Genomic DNA, 16,240 nt, shown 5'->3' on the forward strand with positions numbered 1-16,240 from the left:
GTGCTAACAACGCTAACGTCGGACGTGACAGCCCAACGTGGTATGTTCCATATGTGGTTTTATGTGAATATCTACAACGTTTGCTGTAGCGAATGTCAGTTTTATGTTTTTCAGTTCTACGGTGTATATTGTTGCACAGGAGCAATAATATTTATTTTGGGATTATTTTGAGCATCTAATTTTACTTAAATTTGGTTTGGGGTCATGCGAAGATCTTTCTGTGTGATGTCATTGCTAAAGTGGTAACGATGTGTTAACGATGTGCTAACAATGCAAACGTCTGATGCGACAGCCCAACGTGGTATGTTCCATATGTGGTTTTATGTGAATTTTGCTGTAGCGAATGTCAATTTTATGTTTGTCAGTTCTACGATGTATATTGTTGGTGGGAAGTCTGAATGATACGAGCAAAGATGAAAAGTGGAAGACCACAGTAAACATCCATGCAAGTAATTATTGTCTCATTTGTGGGCAAGCAGGGATATGAATAAATAATAAAAATGCATCACAAACTGTAACAAATACGGTAACAATCACGGGTTGTGATAAGGTATTACATTACAGTCATGTTACAGCAAGTGCTGGTGTTCCGTGTCTCATATATGCCAACAATGTTGCCTTTTGCATCTTTGAATTTTCTCTCTTTACTAGAGACAGTGCTTTTCTGCCAAGGCGTTCCGTAATCTGAATTTTTCCTGACAGCATATATGCCAACAATGTTGCCTTTTGCATCTTTGAATTTTCTCTCATTACTAGAGAGTACTTTTCCGCCAAGGCGTTCCGTAATCTGAATTTTTCCTGACAACATATATGCCAACAATGTTGCCTTTTGCATCCTGCCTTTTGACTTCAATGGGCCATGGGTCATTGAGATATGTGCACCCTGTTGTAATAAACATCTGCTGAATTCCATGTTGATGAATTCTTTTTTTCTAAGCTTACAGAGATTGCTATGGAGCAACTTTGGGGTGTGTGTTGGTTGAGAGAAAATACAATTGCACAATGAGGCATGCTTTCAAAAATTGGTGAGTTCTAAGGCAAAACGAGTTAAGGCCTTCAAAAACTATAGACGGCATACACAATTTAAGACAAAAAAGTGTGACGCAAAGCTCACATATTCATTTGAGTCTGCCACCCACGCAACACGCAGAAGGACGCAGTTCATGTCTAGCTTAGCAAGGCTCTATTCTCTTATCAACTGCCTGAGAATTCATTATCACCTGACCCACAGCGCCGTACTTTTAGAAGATGTAGCTTAAGGCATTTATACAGATAAAAAGATACTCCATCTCTTCTCCCGAGAAAAAGAAGCTCCCGTGGTGCACCTTTTTTTCTATGTTTCATGGACTCCCACTTGACTGTTCTTAGTCAAAACTCTTGACGTCTGGTGGGATGTGGAAGTCGGACACACGTTGGCGTTCCTTAGGGGGAGTAGGTCAGTGGGACGACATCATCAGGGCTAAATCCAGGATTCCCCAAGGAGCGGTGAAGACTGTGGGAACTACGAGGGTCCCTGGGGGTTATAGACTGTACTACCAACCATAAGCTCATGGCAGTGGTTAGTGCATGATGCTAACATAGGCATCATTATTCATGTAGCGTTGTCACTGCCTTTACAGTGCGGACTGTTTAATGTCTGTCTTGTTTTTTGTAACTTCAGCGATTTTAGTACAGGTATTTTGTTTTTATTCCTACATGAGTTGGTCATGTAGAGTGCAATACCTATATATACATATATATATATATATATATATATATATATATATATATATATATATATATATATATATATATATATATATATATACATACATACTTACACATACACGTGTATAATATATAATCTTTCCGCGTAAATAGTTGAAGTCATAACCGGTGCAGCGTATTGTCTTTTTGTTTGTTTGTTTTTGCTCAGTTTTTGCTGCTTCTATGTAAATAAATTAGACTACTAAACTAGATAGATGGATGGATGGATAGAGATAGATAGATAGATAGATAGATAGATAGATAGATAGATAGATAGATAGATAGATAGATAGATAGATAGATAGATAGATAGATAGATAGATAGATAGATAGATAGATAGATAGATAGATAGATAGAGAGATGTTTTTGTCATATGTATAGTACTACATTCCATACTGCATACCATAATCGAGCAAATAATGAAGTAGGCAATAAAACAAAACAAATATATACTGTATATACTGTAGACAGATAGATATATACTGTATAGACTGTGGACAGATAGACGGACGAACGGACAGACAGATAGATAGATTTTTTTTTATGCTGCTGCTGACTAGTCTTGCTGCTATTATTGTGCGGCTATTGAACTGTGTAATACACAAACTATCGCTAATTTTTAAGAAATGACATTTAACTACATGGATCCAATATTTGGAAGGCAACCTTTCCGTGAACAGCTTTGTTTTTCCGTGTTCTTGGTCACGCGCCTGTTTGCCCTGAGCTGCTAGAGCGGGATGAGTAGGCAAAGGTCATTTGCGGAAGTTCAACTTTTGTGAGCAGAATTTTAAGTGCCAACAGGAAAAACAGCAGGACAGCGGGTGGTGGAAAAAAAGTCACTGGTTTCCCTGTGGTCCGCTCAGAATCAATTATTATTCAAACGAAGTGTTAAGGCCTGTCTGAGCATGAGCGGGTGTGCATGTGTGTATTTTAGTGTGTCTCTTCCAATTTCAGTATCTCACAGCAGGCTCATCACGGTGCGTAGCTAAATAACGTCACTCACTATATTTAATTTTCGGTGGGTGTGTTATTGTTTAATGTTGTAAATCTGACTTAAAGGAGCGTAACAAGCTGCGAGAAATAAACAAATCAAACATCCTCACACAGGGGTGGTACACATTCATGAGCAGTTACACACCGTTATTTGTCAAAGAGCCGGAATTTGACCAAAATTGCTGCTTGGATCCAATATTCAGCTCATTAAAACGTATAATATTTTCAAAGACGAAAAAAGATGACAATATTCAAATGTCCCACAAATTAAACACCTAAAGTATGACATGGCAATATATCATTAATCCAAGTGTTTAGTTCATGAGTAAAAAACATTCTCACACAAAAAAATAACTTCTGAAAGAGCAAGATAGATATGTCTACCTGATTTCACGTGGATCAGTAGAACTGATGTCGGAGGCTGTTTTTGTTTTTCTTTGGTCTATTTTTCTCTGAGTCAAAGAGTGAATATCTGAATTATACCCAACCCCCCCAAAATGGCCATTTTTTTATTTTATTTTGTGGGTCCTGGTATGAGTGACCCTTGCACCCAAATTCATATTAATCTGTTCAACTGGTGTCAGGGGCAAATTTTTCCAGTGATTTCTATTCCTTTATTTCCTTTTTTAAACCTCATGTTAAATTTTGGGTACTTACTGGAAACCTTTTGTGCATGCTCAGATATAATAGACATTGATTTTTTTCACAGGACACTAATGAGAGAATACAGGAGACTTTATTTCTGGATGTGATTTGAGACATTAAGACCCAAGTGTTATCCACTGAGAAGTAAAAAGTAGTGTACCCCTGGTTTTTGCCACATAGTGGGGACCAAATTCTGCATTGTACTGTGTTTGTAGGGTCCTCTTGCACTTGTACATTGGTGGACCCTACAAGTTCACCAAAGTTTCTCTTTTTGAGGATCAAGACTTGCTTTTATGGTAGACGTTTGAATTGGATTTTAGTTGCGGTTATGTGCTAGGAAATGCATTGCCATTGGATGTTCTCACTATGACAGAAAGACCCCCGTGTGTAAGCATGTGAATGTGTGTGTGTGCGTGTTTCCTTGGTTTTTGCTACAATGTGGGAACCAAATTCGACATTTTACTCTCTTTGCTTGGAATTCTTGCATTTGTATTTGAATCTCCAGACCTCTTTTCAAAGGTCGCTATATTTTGGAGCAGGGGTCCCAAACCTTTTTATCACCGCGGACCGGTCAACGCTTGAGATTTTTCAGTGCATGTCATATATATTGTAAAACTGTGAGGAAAATACACCAAACAAAGACTGTCAGTGGCTCTCTCTTGAATATCAAACATCACTATAACTCAGTTATGCAGGTAAGTCCCATATGCAAGAATTATTTATCTTACAAAAATGTACACAATTTACACTGATTAAAGCAATCACATAACTGAATTACAAACGCTATTCATTTCAATACGAAACGTTAATTAGATGCAAATGAGTAGTCTTCAATGCGAAATCTTTGCATATGTAAACATGCAAAAACCCCAAACGAAAATGCTAACGAGCTAGATGCATACAAGGCAGCACTATATAACATGCTGAAAATAAGAAATAACATTAGCTAACATGGTAACCACAGTCACAATTAATTTTAGGCATATTATCATAAAAGACAACATTCTTACAAAGAAAGTATGACTTACAGAGCCTTGTGGATCAGATTTCAGAGACAGAACAACTTGTGTTTCCCCAACAGTGACTGCTCTCAACAGAAGCCATGCCGTCCTTCCTCACTACAGAATGTACTATCAACGGTGGCCAGAGATGGCGCCAAAAAACAAAGATCATGACAAGCAAAAGTACAAATGAATGAACTATTAAAGGGTAAACTAAATCACTTCCAAAGATCATTATTTTTGCTGCGGCCCATACGGCCCGAACTTGATCCATGGACCGGCCTCAGACCAGCAGTTGTGGACCTCTGTTTTAGAATATAGGTTTGAATTGGATATTGGTTGAAGTTATTGGAAGGGTTAGGGTTAGGCTTTCTGTTGTGAGGGGCTAGGAACTGCATTATGTCAGTAAGATGTCCCCGCTACGACAGAAAAAAAAATCCTTTGTGCGTTTGAATATGTGTAGTATATCCCTTTAAATTTCAATATCATCACACAGCAGGCTCATAAGGATTTGTAGCTCAACAGTGTGACTAGCCATCTGTAATTTTCTCTGTTATAGTTTTTAAATGTGCTGTACAGCTCATTATATTCGCTCTTGTTTCTCTCTTTTGTTTTTTGTTTTTACAAAGCCAGACAAATCAATGTCAGAAAGCATAAACGCAGCAAGGAAGTAGGCTTTGCCACCCGAGGAGATAACTTTGTTGTTTGCTCCACATTAGACTGAGAAACATGAGGCATCATCACTGATATGAAAACCCTAAAATGTATAAGGAAGCATTATTTTGGCTGGCTGGGTTTGAATGAGGACTGGGTCACATCTGGGCTGGCGTCATGCTAAAGCACATTTTGAGTTGGCTGGGAGGTGTATCAATAAAAGATGAGTTGGACAAGGAGAAAACTGGCCTGCCATCATCTCGGGTTGCTGCACGAGCTGCTGCACCATCGCCCTCTATCAAAATCAACACGCTGGCTGGGATGCCGCACTGGAGAGCAAACTACAATACTGACACGCTTTTAGTTCTTACAGACATTTGATGTACTTTAAAACTTCACAAAAAGAAGGAAAAATAAGAAACAAAGTTGCGTAAAATAGCAAATAAAGGACAATGTGATTGGACAGCAGTAGTCCCAAGCTGGACGCAATCTATCAAACCCATTGCCAAACAGTCATTGAGCTTAAAATGCTAGCTTGAAATTTTTCAATTTTCTTGTACGTCATCCGTTATTAGGCAAAAGTTGTTGTTGCTGATGCATTACAGGTTCACCGAAACAGAGCTCAACTGCTCTACATAGTAAAAGGTAAATTGTTTTACACTTATATCAAAAAACATCAGATCAACAATCAGATAAATTCATATGGGTTACATACTGAGGAAATATACAAGTTTCATCTGAATATACGAGTAAACCTAAGGCCCTCTACACTAGGGTTCCCCAACCTTTTTTTAATCACCTCGGACTGGTGGTCCAGGGGGGCTGACAAATGGCAAATATCAAGTCCACATAAAATGAGCTCATCATTGACGACAAACTAATGGGGGCCCTCAGCTTGCTTGAGTCTCAAAAATACGTTTGATGCTGCTGCCTCAAATCACATTGATAAAACTAATCATACAACTGAATTACAAATGCTATTCATTTCAATACAAAATGTTAAGTTGATGCAAATGAGCACTTATCAATGCAAAAACGTTGCATGCTAACATATACCAAAGGGAAATACAGTAGCTGCATAAATGAAAACGCTAACGAGCTCAACACATACAAGGCAGCACTATCAAACATGCTAAAGATGAGAAGTAACATTAGCCAGCATGTTATCCACAGTCACAAGTTGTTGGGTCAATAAACAAACACATTTTCGAGATATCGTCATAAATGACAATTCTTACAAATAAAGTACAAGTTACAAACACTCTTAGGCCAGATTTCACAGAGAGACAGAACAATGTGTGTGTCACAGACAGTGACAGCTCTCAAATGAAGAAACGCCGTCATTCCTCACTATAAACTGTAATATCAATAGTGGCCAGAGGCGGCACCAAAAAACAAAGATCAAGCCAAACAAAACACGAATGAATGAACTGTTAAAGGATGAACTAAATCAGTTCCAAAACATCATTATTTCGGGTGTGGTCCACACTTAAAATTTATTTGACTTCAAACTCATAACAGCCTTCTGACAGAAACTATTAAAGTACTACAATGTGGCCCACAATAACATTGACTTTGACACCCTTGCCTAAGGCAGATATGCACAGAAAAATCACAATGAACACACTGCAGCAACGCTAACTTCCCCGCATGTGTTTCTTGTAGTACGCTAATGTTTTCCTAGCATGTACATTTCGCGCAATGTATTGTGGGATGCCTGAAGTCACTTTGTTGCCTTATTTAGAGACAAATAAACAGACTGCTCTCATTTTCACTCACAATTGATCTCCTCATGCTCTTCTGTCCTGGTAGCCATTACGGCGAACACCAAAGTAGCAGCGTGGAAAAAAAGGGGCAAAAAAATGGTGTTCTTGACGAAGTTGCGTATAATAAAAGTTTCGACGATGCGGTGGTGCTAGGTAAAATTCACAGGTTGAAAACATTGATATTCTCAGAAGTTTCATAGAATTCTGTATGTGCCAGATGCTTATATCATTTCTTTAGCTATCTGGGGCACTGCCCCATGTAGCAGGGAAAAAAAAACTGGCAAATTACACACTCAGGAAGCAACTTCCTCCCACTCAAATAAATAAAAAGTGTGAGCTTGCAGTGTAAATGATTCACTTCCTTGTTAAACGTGGCCCAAACTGTGTCTGTCTTTGATCAGGGCAGCATCTCGCAGCTACAAAATTAAAAAGAAACCAAACACCATTATACCAGAGCTGAGCCGTCTGGAGAAACGTCAGATAACATATACAAAATGCTCCGATTATATACAGTATACAGAGCAAGATGGGCAAGTTACTTCAAATCTGTAATGCATTATTTATTACTAATTACTGTCATTTCAAAGTAAACATTACAATGTTACTGTATTTGAAATGTAATGCATTACATGGCTAATGCATTACTTGTGTATTACTCTCTTCATCATAACTGAAAATATGAATTTGCCATTTGAAATGTAGCTCATTACGCTCATTAAACATCCAGTAGAAGCTTGGCTTAATCTTAAACCTTCAAAGACTGGAGACATTTTTTTTTTTTTTAATCCCTTTATTACTTACCCTCCCAGCATAGTGATGTATTGTTTATGCTGTAGGAAAAAAAACAGTGACGGTAGTGCATTTCCCATTTTAAATGTTAATATTATAATTCAAGATCAGTTGGCTCGGTTCGAGAAATGCGTTTAAAAAGTAGATGGTTTCGGTTAGCCTACATCCTTGAGAAGGTGTTCAACGTAATGGCTAAGATGAGTTTTCATCTTGATACACATTGATCAGAACTATTTGTAGACTGTTATTAATAGCAATGGTACAGTGAAAATTAGTGTTAGCTTACCTTGTCATTATTGCTAGTTGCAAAAGGGATCATCTAACCTCTTGATGTCAAAGTGCTATCCCTCAGAGAGCGAGTGCAATCATCTGCATGGTTTCTTTTTGCTAACTTCACGTTGCTAAGGCCCTGCTCTGAATGGTTTGTCAAATTACTGGTCCTATTTAGCGAAGTGGACAGTTTTTTTACTTTAGGTGTCGTGCACAAAGTACACCTAACCAATGATATGTTTCTTTTCTTTATCTCTGACGAACTTAAAGTAATGGTCGTCCATCTTGTGTATATATTGTCCATATTCAACCCACCATTTCATCTCAGCATTTCAGCAAGTAAACATTTTGCCATGGATGTTTCTCCTCTGATCTTGCGGTATTTTTGGGTGAATTGGGGGGGAAAAAAACACCGCTTGCAGGCTAAAAACGCATTGTAATGTATTACTTTGCTCTCATTTACAATGAGTGCAATATTACTATTTTTGTTGGTTGTAATATATTACATTACCAAGTTACAGTAAAAAGTGATTCATTACAGTGATTACATTACTTTTGTAATATATATATATATATATATATATATATATATATATATATATATATATATATATATATATATATATATATATATATATAAATATATATATAAGAAGTGAGCAGGTTGAACAAACACCCGAGTCCATCAGTCACACATAGGAATATTACTAAAACCAAGAGGATTATGTAAATTATGATGTCTCCAGCTCCAGATATCTATGGAGCCGTGTGCACCGGTGAGAGAACATTTGACTTGTTTATCAATTGTGATCTTTTGGCACATTAACACAATCATAAACGTGGTGGAACACAGATGCTGCACAACTTGGGAAAGGAAAAACAACTGCCAGCGCATTCAATGTAAAAAAAAAAAAAAAAAAAAAAAGAGGAGATGCCATAAAAATAAAGCTCATTGTCAAAGGAGCATCAGATCCGACTTCATGTGTTCAATCTTGCTCTTCTCGTGTCAACAAAATGCAGGTTTGTGACATCACATCATTGGATCCAAGCAAATCATGATTTGACTAATAGTTTGCCATCCCTAAGCCAATAATTGACCGGATTATCACTCAATTCATTCCAAGCACGCACACACACATATACACACACACATATAATATCATACAATCAAATAAGAAGTAGGAAGTATAAGTCTGTCCACAAACGGTTAAACACAATAATTTCGACTGGCTTGGCAGAGGCAATATACGGTGTGTCCACTTTGCCGCCATGTGACCCACGGCACAGTTCAGCTCGCCTTCCAAACCCAACGACCCGCTGTGCTCATAAAGTCACACAAAGGAATACGATATGTGCACTCCACTGTTATTATATATGATTATTATGATTATGATTATGGGCTGCCGCCTGGAAAAAAAAAAAACCCTCAAAGCAGGACATGATGTGCTCAGCCACGTGTCGTTCGGATTGAATATGCTATTCTCCAGCAGGAAGCAAATGTCCAGCCAGGCTGTGAATGCGCCATTTTCATGTAATTCACTGTATGGTGATATTTATGGAATATTTTCTGTCAGTTATAAAGTATGGTGATAATTCATTGTGTTTGATGGTGACAGTATCAATACATGGTGCTATGGCGATACATGACAATAATATTACTGTATAACACCATGTTATATATTGTTGCGTGTTTCAGACTCTTGCAGATATCAACGGCAAAATATCCCAATTCAGTCTCATGATAACTAAAATTGAGTATCAATTTTAATAAGTTGATGTGTGGTGTCCCATTGATAAAAGACACAAAAGAACAGCTTCATTTCAGCACCTTGGACAGCACTCGTATTTTAATAGTCGTGTTGAGATTTCGTTTGGCCAGACCAGGATTAGATATTCATGACAGTGTTTCATTTATTTGTTTCTATTTTTTCTTCTGCAGATGGAGAGGGTAGGATTGTGATTTTTCAACATTTTAGATTTTTTTTTTAAGCAAATGAAGCTTCATTCCAAGAAACTCTATCAAACAACAACACAAAATCAAAAGAACATTTAAAAACAAGACAGAAAATGACATTAAACATTAAAAAATATTGCTCTAATAATGCAAGGACACTAAAGAGGGTTTTCTTAAAGGTTTTAAACATTTTCAAGTTAGTAACTGTAGTAACTACTGTACTTACCGTCATGTATAAATATGTGAAATTGTGTATGTAAAAATGCATGTTTGGTTTAGCTACTATTTTCTCTTGTATTTTTTCTTGAGACTTAAGTGCTTCAAACATACACTGAGGCATTAATGAAATGGCCTGAACCTTTTTTTTTTAAACGATATTTTTTCTTAACAGTAATGGTAATAGTGAGGGGGGAACTATAATGGGGGTACTTATGATTCCATTATTTAAATGTGACAAGATAAATATTTCCCATTAAAAGGGGTCACAGAATATCATCCTCGCTTCTATTCATTTGGCATTTTATGGAAATGTCTGCATTTTTATTTGTCATTAAATCTATTTACTGTTAAAAAAAAAAGGTTCTTGAGCAAAGCTAAATCTAATCAATTAAATGAAGAGAAAAATTGACACTAACCATAGAGTAGATCTCAAAAATCTGCATTCTGCGGTACAAAATCACGCAAATAATGAAGATATTCAATTTCTGTTTGACCACGAGCTGTTCGCCATAGCTGATGTCATTCTGCTGTCCCTGCCCGCGCTACATTGCTAATGTGGCCATCATCTTATTTTATGACAAGAGCAGTGGTTCTCAAAGAGGGGTCTGTGGCCTGACTGCAGGGGATCTGTGACAGAATTTGGGTTATTAACTCATTCGCTGCCAGGCCAGTAAAAATGGATCTTTGACGTCTATAGCCGTCATTGGCAGTGAAAGGGTTAAACACCTCAAGTAGTTTATTACTTCAGTACTTAACTCATTCAATCCCAAAGACATATTTTTACATTTTTTTAAGTCTAGACATTCAATCCCAGATCCTTATTTATTTTATCTTTTTTTTTCATGTTTTTGATTAAAAACAGCTGGAGGCGCATGGAATGATTTACATGTAAAACACAATTTATAATATGACAAAAATCATGATACAAAAGCCACTCCCGAGCGAATTGATTCAAAAAAATAATAACAACTTACAAAAATAAGGCGTTTCAAAACCAATACGCCATATATTGGAAACCGAACATTGCAATATATGGATATTATCGCCCAGCACTACTAATTAGTAAACACTGAACAGCTGAAGAGAAACAAAAGATAGTGGGAGCTGATTGGATGACACGGGTGGGGGGGTACACATAAACGACAGGTGAAACAGCTCACACTAACAAGGACAGACACAAGGTAAACAAAACAGGAACATAGTACAAGACCACCAAACAAAAACAAAATTAAAAAAACAACAGAACACAACATAAACCGAAGTGCTCATTTGGGTTATTTCAGAATTCTGCATTTCCCATTAGTGATTAGCATGTTTAATGACCCCTTGTTTACCTTTGGTTAAGGTGCTACTTCGCAATGACTTCCAAGAGTAAAGGCAACGGCAACTTTTTTTTAAACCAGTTCAGAGCTGGTTTATGTGACCTTTAGCTGATTGGTGAACTCAAGGGATAAGTATCATCATAGAAAAACGGCTTTGACAATACCGACGTCACATCCTGTGACGACCACAATCCAAAACGTTGGACCGCTCAGCTCTAGCAGCGGCGGCGAATATTTAGTAGTGGCGGGACGCCATTGTATAAGGAATGTAGCGGAAACACTGCACACTGTCTCACATCAGGTAACGGTGCAATACATGATGTCCTTATATTTTACTTTTACTTTCTGAACATTGATTTTTGAGTGAGAAAAATGATAGAGATCAAATATTGATCAAGCCACAGCAAATTCTGATACTGAAAACGGCTAAAGACAGGATATTGATATTTGCCCCCACCAGAAAATGATTTTGTGTGCGCCCGTTATCAGCACCTTCAAAACACTGCAGCGATTAATGATATAGTGGTTAACTGTCATAAAAGGACAAAATAAAATATAATAAATAACTGCAATCCCACAAAATATTATGATGTGATACGTGCCAATATCAAATGATGCTTTTATTGGTTTGTTTTGAAAAATTGGGCAATACAAAGTGATAATGATTTTCTCCTACCAGACAATGACAATTTTCAGTCACTTTAGCTGTAGTAGTCGGGAGAAGAAATCATGATACAAATAAAATGATGCATACAAAAATAAAAATGAAATCATAATAAAGTACTTACTACTGATCAGAGATCTCATACGGCGAGATCTTGCAAGATGACAATTGCTTGTTACCGCTCAGTATGACGCAAATCATGCTGTCAACGAGAGGCGGGAATCTCACCATTCAATTCAATTTCAATTTTTTATTTTTTACATCTATTATGTTTTTATTTGTAAGGAACAAGACTTTACCCACAAAAACTGCTGTGGACTACTGCTATCCTTTCAATCTAACTAAAAATTATAAAGCGTTTATAGTATAAAATAAGATGGAAAAAAATACTTAGAAAATACAAGAAAAGTGCCAAAATATTACAGGAAAAACCACTGCCAAAATGAAAAATATTTATGACAAACAAAGTATGAAAATTGAGAGTACGGGCAAAGCATGAAACATGTGCCGGTTTGTTTATTCTCTGAGCATATCAAGCAAATGTGTTAATTCCTGATCTCTCTTTTGAGCAGTTTTTGCAGGTTTCTGATTTCAAAACAAGGCAAGTGTGTGATGAACACACTTCAAATTTATTTGACTTCAGAGTCTGACAGAAACTATACCTACAAAGTGGCCCATGATAACAATGAGTTTGACACCCCTGCCTTCCTCCAATATTGATTCACCAACATCAAGTATCGACTATTTCCTTTTGGTAAAATGTTTTGCATGTAATCATACTTGTTTGTATCTAATTAACGTTTGGTATTGAAAGGAATATCATTTGCAATTCAGTTATATGATTGATTTAATCAACACATTTTATGTACATTTAGTAAGATACAGTATATAATTTTGGCATATGGTACTTACCTGAGTTATGTTTATTGTATTTTCTTTTCTTTACAGTCTTATTATAAATGAGTGAGCGCTGTACTACTGACACAAATTTGTTGTTGTCTGTCTGTCTGATCAAAGTCATTATAAATATATTTGTGTTTATTTTATTTTGTTTTAAATTGTGAAAGTATTCACGATTATTCAATAAAGCAACCAATTCAACCAGTTTAATGTAATAATTTTGAAATTTGTCAAAATGAGTTTTGGGTCTACAGCCGCTTGCAAATGAGGCGATGAAGCCAGCAAATCTTAAGCGGCATTTTATTTATAATGTTGTTTTGGATTAAATCATTGTCAAATTCGGGGGGGAAATTGATCCAGTTTGTTATAAGGAGGGGTGCAATTAACAATTTTTATTTTCTAAACTACAATATAGCTGAAAAGTAAAATACACTTGAAGTCAAATTGAATATGTTGCTGAATAAAAAGGAAACTTATGTTCGCTGTATTTTATTTTATTTTTTTGCAAACATTTGCAATTGGGGTCCTTAGAAAATTTGCTTTCTAAATTGAGGTCCCCAACTCCAAAAAGTTTGAGAACCCCTGTATTAAAAAAACAGTTGATTTCCTTGGTTATGTTTTTTAGAACCCTGGCAATATTTTTATGGCCATCCAGAATCAATTTACAAACATCACATATTGATTATATGCTAGAACAATAAATACAGAAAATATTTTGTCACAGAATTATGTTTTGATGTTTTACAAATACCAAAATTAATTACAATACAGCATCAAAACCTATTGTTTTCTCATGCATTTTATTAAATAACTTCCCACTTGCTCCTTCACATATTGCGCATTAATTTTCAGATTTTTGGTATCGTGATATGACCATTCTCCTTAATTCACACTGTAGGATTTCCTGATCCCGCTTTGAAGACTCCCATCTGAGAGTCCCGGTAAATGACTCTCCGTCTCCATAAATCATCGTCATAAACCGCTCCAGCCGGTGTGTGCGTACAGGCGGACGTGCCGTGCAATTAAGGTGCACAACGGGCTACGCTGGTGGAAACTGTCAGTGTTCACACGCAAATGCCAACCGGCCCATATCGCACCTCCGCATTATAATCAGCTGGTACACAAAACACACACATGCAATAAGTCGGCACATTGGAAGTAACTTACCAGTGTTACTTCCCAGGTGAAAAAGATGCCAAAAGAGTACAAGGGCGACACCCCCGTGTACTTGTCAGCTCCGTGCACGTGTGGCTTGGGATTCCCAAAGTGTCAGCGCTGGTTCGTCATCCTCCGGGCTCCTCTGTTCTGCAGCTTCTTCTCTCCGCCTCCTCCTCCGCTTAGTGCTGGGCTTCTCTCCTCCTCTTCGTCTTCTTGGTCTGAGAGCGCCGCGCACCCCCGCCGCCCTATTTCAAGCGTGCTGCCGTGCTGACGTCAGCAGAAAGGGAGGAGAGGATGGATGTGCCACTTGGGTGGAGGAGGACCTTCTGAAATGATTCATGAAATATTAGTGTAAAATTAGTAGTATAACAATTATTTGATTAGGTTTGATTTGATATATTGAACGTATGAACACATTACAAATGGTAAGAAAAATAAAATCGCAAAAGGAGTAGGAAGAAGTTCAAGAACTTGTCGGGTCCTACCACTTGTTTTCAATAAATTATTACATGATATACAAATACTAGTTAAATTATTGTAACGTAATGTAATATGTCATCAAACAAAATAGAAATAGCCACCTCTTAATTCACAATCGTCTACACTACAGAATACAGTATCAGGTTTTATACAAGAATCATATATATATATATATATATATATATATATATATATATATATATATATATATATATATATATATATATATATATATATATATATAGAGAGAGAGAGAGAGAGAGAGAGAGAGAGAGAGAGAGAGAGCGAGTGTATATTTAAACCTTTATTTTAGAACAGCATATGATTCACATTTTTAAGATCTATTCCATAATTATTCCATAAATTAACACCTTTAACATAAACGCACATTTTCTTTTTGTTGGTTCCTGTCTTGGATTTTCAAAATCACTTGTGCCTCTCAGAATATAAAATAGAATAATAATAGTTTAAAATAGAATAATAGCATATCAACAATAGATTATATTAAGAAAAATATAAATAACTTTAAATCAATACAGTAATAAGACATGCAAACGTTTTTTTAGAACTGAATACATTGAAATATAGTCTCTAAAATATTCTCTAAAATCCAATCTTCATCCTGCTTATTAAATAATAAATTAGAGCATTTCAAACATATAGAAACTTCAATAAATAAATATTAGGAGCATATTTTATCAAATCAAAAGGACAAGTACAGAAAAAAGATCAGTTTGAACCAAGCATACAAGTCTGAACAGATGAATACATTTGATATATTTTAGCCAGAGAATTACAAAATTGGACTCGAGTGCTGCTCGCTCCCGCTAAAAAAGATCTTCCATCAAACTTGCATACGTCATTAATCATTGACATTAAATATAATATGTATCAGGACAAGACGATGAGAGGCCAGTCAATTAAGGAACTTTCTGTGTAAAATACTCATCTAAGAAAATTGTGCTTATCGCGCACATTTCCATGATTTTTCTTCTGAGTAAGCTATTTAAAAAAAAAAAAAAAAGAAGACAGATATTGCCGTCACGAACAAGCTTGATAGTGCAACGATTTTGATGGCATTGTTTACAAGTGGGAGGTGTGACAATTAAATTAGTTGGGTCCGCCTTGAGCAAACTCCCCCATCTGTGCTTCAATTTACTACCAACAGTTAAAATTTACCAAAGCAGGTTGCTTCTACTGGTGATCAGACTGGGTGAAGCAGCATGTGGCTCACGACCTGAGTTAGATGTATGTCTTGGTAATAGCCAACTATTGTGTATTTACAAGCACGAGCAGAAGAAAAAAATACCGGGATAGAAAGAATAAGTCATCAAACTTAATGTAGCAAAAACCTAGGGGGCCCCTTTCCTTGCGCTCTGTTGGCTGGATGCCTCTGTACACGTGTCTTGGCGGCTGGAGGTCTCTTTCACTGTCCCTGTGCCTCGTCGGCTGAATGCCCCTGTCCCTGCGCCTTGGTGACTGGAGTCCCCTGTCCCTGCATCTCGGCAGCAGGAGGGCCCTGTCCCTGCGTATTGGCGACTGGAGTCCCCTGTTCCTGCACCTCGGCAGCTGGAGACTCCTGTCCCTGCGCATTGGTGAATGGAGTCCTCTATCCTTGCGCCTCAGCAGCTGGAGACCCTTGTTTCTGCGCCTTGGTGACTCGAGTCCTCTGTCCCCG

The 16,240-nt window shown here is 37.0% G+C and overlaps 1 protein-coding gene across 1 annotated transcript in view; it reads right to left on the reverse strand.

The window, feature by feature from the left end:
- fstl4 (follistatin-like 4) overlaps positions 1–14,275 on the reverse strand; it is a 175,142-nt gene extending 160,867 nt beyond the window's left edge. Inside the window, exon 1 of the mRNA XM_088441276.1 lies at positions 14,092–14,275. The gene's annotated coding sequence lies outside the window, so the exon portion shown is untranslated. The remainder of the gene's footprint in view (positions 1–14,091) is intronic.
- Between the last annotated feature and the right edge of the window lie 1,965 nt (positions 14,276–16,240).

The sequence above is a fragment of the Hippichthys cyanospilos genome, chromosome 18, assembly GCF_059441005.1.
Source record: "Hippichthys cyanospilos isolate Australia breed blue-spotted pipefish chromosome 18, RoL_Hcya_1.0, whole genome shotgun sequence".
NCBI lineage: Eukaryota > Metazoa > Chordata > Actinopteri > Syngnathiformes > Syngnathidae > Hippichthys > Hippichthys cyanospilos.